We start from the raw sequence: 5,412 nt of genomic DNA, 5'->3' as shown, positions 1-5,412 counted from the left end.
ATTTTAGAACTCAAATTATAACACCAGCTCCTGTCACACCCCGACCGCGTAAAACAACTAAACCGCGGCGGAAACCTCAGGGAGTGTTTTAACAGAATTATTGTTTCACAACCATGGTAATTAAAGTTATGTTTTATTGATTAACAAAAGGATTACATTGTCTTTAAACGAAAGAAACAAGAGTACATAACATTATTTAAACTAAACTTGCTTCTTTTATGTCACTAAGGCCCGCGTCCACCCTAGTGTATCCTGAATCAAACCTATGCACCAACTCCTGAAAAAACATGTGAAAATAGGTACGTCAGCATAAAAATGCCTGTGAGATACATAGGTTTTGTTAAAATAGGATTCATGACTTAGGTTTAAAGAAAATGTTTAATAAAAATTAGTCATGAATCTTGTTAAGTGTTTTCTTTTATAAATCATATGAAAATGTGATAAGAAATCAGATCATATAAAAGAAAGGTGTATGGTTAATTAAATAACCAAGTAAAATGAGTTTGTATAAAATAAACTGTTTGCAAAACAATGTCTTGTGAAGATACATTTTTTATGTTAAATGTAATATGTCTAACTTGAAATGGTTTAAATAACGCTACGATATGTAATATCACAAAAGCACTTTTATATAGGAAGTACCAGCGGCGTATCCACCATGCTTTTATCATATTACACACGCCTCGTTACTTAAATCACTTACCCAAACAAACCACCAAATTGTCTTGTTTAATCCAATTGTCAAATGTTTATGTGTAAATAATTGTCTATTGTCAAAATGTAATTCATGTAATGTGTAAACCAATGTCAAAATGTTTATGTCAAATGTAAATCATGTAATGTGTAATCCAATGTCAAAATGTTTATGTCAAATGTAAATCATGTAATGTGTAACCAAATATCATGTATGGCAAGTGAAATATATCAACTATACCATAGGTAAAATGCACAAAACAAGGTATTGAAATAAATCAAAGTTATGTTTTGTAAAATAACTGCATGCTATACTGATACAAACATCTATGCGGTATTGTGAAAATGCATACATTCAAGCCTTGAGACTGTGGCGACAAACCCTTAAACAAATTAAAGGTTTATCTGAATTATGTGTATCGAATTCGGTCATTCCTTCCATCCAAACAAACCTAAGATTTCAGGAACGGGAGTTGTCAATTCCTGTGGTACCACTACCTACTAACGAACGGCCTGATCAATGTTAATGAATGTATTTTTGTCCCATTTAAACAAACCAAATGTCATACGAAAATGTAAGCATGTTTCATGAAAATAATGTACTAAGTATGCAACTAAATGTACATACATAGCATGAAATGTAATGTAAAACAATGCACTAAGTATGCACTAAATGGACATACATAGCGTGAAATGTAATGTAAACAATGTACTAAGTATGCACTAAATGGACATACATAGCATAAAATGTAATGTATAACAATGTACTAAGTATGCACTAAATGGACATACATAGCAAAAACATAATGAAATCATGTACTATAAGTGTACTGATGAACATAACAAGCATATGATATGAAAACATGAAAAGCACCAAAGTAACAAGTAGGCACATGTGTTTCACCCCAAAACAGTTTGAAAACAGTAAAAGAGGGGACTATGTACTCACTTGAGATTGCTCAATAGTCTTTGGATAACAACCAAGCAATGCTAGAAAGATTGTTGGTGCAATCATCTATCGACTTCGTCTTGTATCGAGTCTAGTTCTAGAATTGTTAGATCAGGGCGCGTTGTACGAGAAAATAGGTTGTGTTAAGGTGTTATTTGTCGCAACCCCCGATCCCTATTTCCCGGGAACGGGCGGCCGCGAGTCAGTTTTGGTGGTATCGTGTTATTATCCAATTTGGCAGCGGAAATTTTCATCAGGACCGTAGTTAGGAAATATGTTATCAGAGTAAACCACCATATTTTATAATATTAAACACATGGGTAAAACCCAAGTTTTCAGTATACACACTTTTATAGGAATAAATCCTATTTTATTTAACAAAACATCTATTTTATTCTTAGGTAACTTTATTGCCACTTTTCCAAGCCTTCAGTGCTGTCCAGCTGGCTTCTATTTGGCTTTCACATTTTGTTACCTGAAACGCGTTTTAAAAACATTTTGTCAGTGGGAAATACTGGTGAGTGAATCCCAGTTTAATCAAGTTTAAATAAAACCATTTTTACAGTGTACAATATTGAGGGCGATCTCGCAATTACATTTGTTTCCAAGTTATATCAATTATCACCCGTTGGTACTGTCAGACCAGACTTGTGGAAATGTTACTCCTTGACCAGGTGGTAACAAATTTTGTATACAAAACCCCAACATACCCACGATAATTGTATTCTTACAAATACTCAATAACTATTATTCGTATGGAAAAGTATGTAAGGTTTTGTAAAACATTTAACAAAAATAGGATTACTCACATTGTTGTTTTAGGGTTTTCAGTAAGGATGTCCAGGGAATAATCTATAAATTATACAAATGCACGTGTGTTAGTATAATAACCAATTTTAACATTAGTAATACCCTCCCCGAGACGGCATTCCAACGACTACGTCGGGCAGAACCCCGACAGCCGTTACGGAACCCTAGATCAATCGGGCAGAGTATCTAATACGTCTCCAGGGGTTATAATACTTACATCGTAACAGAACCTCGCTATTTTAGGGGCATAATACCCGACTATAATGCCTCTAATTCAGAAAGTGAGATTGAGAATGAAATTGTGAACGATGGAAAGTGAAACCCGATGGCCTTCTTAAATAGTGCTGAAATCTGGTCTCCACGCGGCCCGCGTAAAGCACAGGCCAGGGTTACGCGGCCCGCGTCAACCTTGGTCAACAGAATAGCTTAGCTGGGTCAGCTTGTAGACTCGCCACGATGTCGACACGTGTCAGCTTGGGATGCCTCCGCGTTTCATGATCTTACGTGGCCCGCGTTAACTAACATAAACTCTTACGCGACCCGCTTGAGCTAAAGAAATCAACGATATCAGGTTCAACCCTGATACCGCCCGCCTGAATGGTTGGGGTGGGTCTACGCGGCCCGCCTCAACTCCATTTTTCTTATTTTTAATTTATTTTATATGTTATGATCTATTTCGAGCTCGGTTTTCACATACGGGGTGTAATATAAGACATATTGGGACAATTTAAGATATACTAGGGTGTCGGAACTATTATAAGGGTGTTGGTTTTACCGAGGGTTGTTACATCCTCCCCACCTTGTTTTAGAGCTCGTCCTCGAGATCTACTGGAACAAGTGTGGATATTTCCGTTGCATTTCTGATTCAAGTTCCCATGTGTAGTCAGGTCCTCTTTTGGAGTCCCACTTCACTTTGACCAAAACAAGTCTCTTGTGTTTGAGGTTCTTAACTTTTCTATCGTCAATCTGTAGAGGCTTCTCTACAAACTTAAGTTGTTCATTTACTTCTATATCCTTAAGAGGTACTATCAGTGATTCGTCGAATAAGCATTTCTTGAGATTAGATACATGAAATACATCATGTATTCCTGCCATTTCCTCTGGCAGTTGTAGCTGATAGGCTACAGGTCCTATTCTTCTAATAATTTCAAAAGGTCCAATATACCTGGGACTTAGCTTTCCCCTTTTGATGAATCTTACCACTCCTTTCCAAGGAGAGACTTTTAACAATACCTTATCACCTACCTGGAATTCTAACGGCTTACGTCTGTTGTCAGCGTAGCTCTTTTGTCGATCACGTGCTGCTTTTAATCGTTCCTTGACTTGGATGATCTTATCGGTTGTTTCTTGCACTATCTCAGGTCCAGATAGTTGCTTTTCCCCAATTTCTGCCCAACAGACTGGGGTTCTGCACTTTCATCCATAAGGTGCTTCGAATGGTGCAACATTGATACTTGTGTGATAACTGTTATTATAAGAGAATTCTATTAAAGGTAAGTGATCATCCCAATTACCTCCGAAATCATTTACACAAGCCCTAAGCATGTCTTCCATTGTCTGAATTGTCCTTTCACTTTGCCCGTCCGATTGAGGATGGTAAGCTGTGCTTAGATTCAACTTGGTTCCCATTGCTTTTTGGAAACTTGTCCAAAAATGAGAGGTAAAACGGCTATCCCTATCAGAAACAATTGATAAAGGTATTCCATGTAATGAAACAATTTCATTTACATATAAATTGGCTAATTGTTCCATACTGAAAGTTTCCTTCATTGGTAAGAAATGAGCTGACTTGGTTAGCCTATCTACAATTACCCAGATTGTATCATTACCTTTTCTTGTTTTGGGTAATTTGGTAACAAAATCCATTGTTACTAATTCCCATTTCCAAACTGGCATTTCTAATTGCTGTAACAAACCTGAGGGTTTCTGATGTTCAGCTTTGACTTGTGAACAAGTTAAACATTTAGAAACATAAGCTGCTATATCCTTTTTCATTCCTATCCACCAGAAATTTTTCCTTAAATCCTGGTACATTTTATCATTTCCTGGATGCATCGCATATTTAGATTTAAGGGCTTCTTCTAATATACGGTGACGTAAATTTCCTAATTTAGGTATCCACATTCTCTTTTTATGGAATCTCCAAATTCCATCTGTTCCTTGTTCTAATTCCTTAATCATTCCTTTTAATTTTTCAGTATCTTCCTTGATTACTGATTCTTGTGCTTTTCTAATCTGATCGTTTAAATCTATTTGTAGATTTAATTTAAGAGAACGTACCCTTTTTGGCTTTTCGTGATACTTTCGACTTAAAGCATCAGCCACTACATTAGCTTTTCCTGCATGGTACTGGATATCACAATCATAATCACTAAGCATTTCCATCCAGCGTCTTTGTCTCATATTCAGCTCTTTTTGCCCGAAAACATATCTTAAACTTTTAAGATCTGTAAATATGGTAAACTTACTACCATAAAGATAATGTCTCCAAATCTTAAGGGCAAAAATTATAGCTCCTAATTCTAAATCATGGGTTGAATAATTTTCTTCATGGTTCTTAAGCTGTCTAGATGCGTAAGCTATAACCTTTTGACGTTGCATCAACACACATCCGTAACCTAACTTAGAAGCATCACAATAAACTACAAAGTCTTCAGTTCCTTCTGGTAACGCTAATATGGGTGCATGGGTCAATCTTTGCTTAAGGATTCTAAATGCTTCTTCTTGTTTTAGTCCCCATTCAAACTTAACAGATTTACAGGTTAACTTGGTTAAGGGAATGGCTATTCTAGAAAAATCTCGAATAAATCTTCTATAATAACCGGCCAATCCTAAGAAACTTCTAACCTCGGTTGGTGACTCAAGGGTTTTCCATTTACTAATTGCCTCGATCTTTGTTGGATCCACATGAATTCCTTCATGATTAACTAAATGTCCAAGAAATTGTACCTGTTCTAACC

The sequence above is a fragment of the Helianthus annuus genome, chromosome 12 (genome assembly GCF_002127325.2).
Source record: "Helianthus annuus cultivar XRQ/B chromosome 12, HanXRQr2.0-SUNRISE, whole genome shotgun sequence".
Taxonomy (NCBI): domain Eukaryota; kingdom Viridiplantae; phylum Streptophyta; class Magnoliopsida; order Asterales; family Asteraceae; genus Helianthus; species Helianthus annuus.
The sequence above is the reverse complement of the archived record's forward strand: the minus strand, read 5'-3'. Positions refer to the sequence as shown.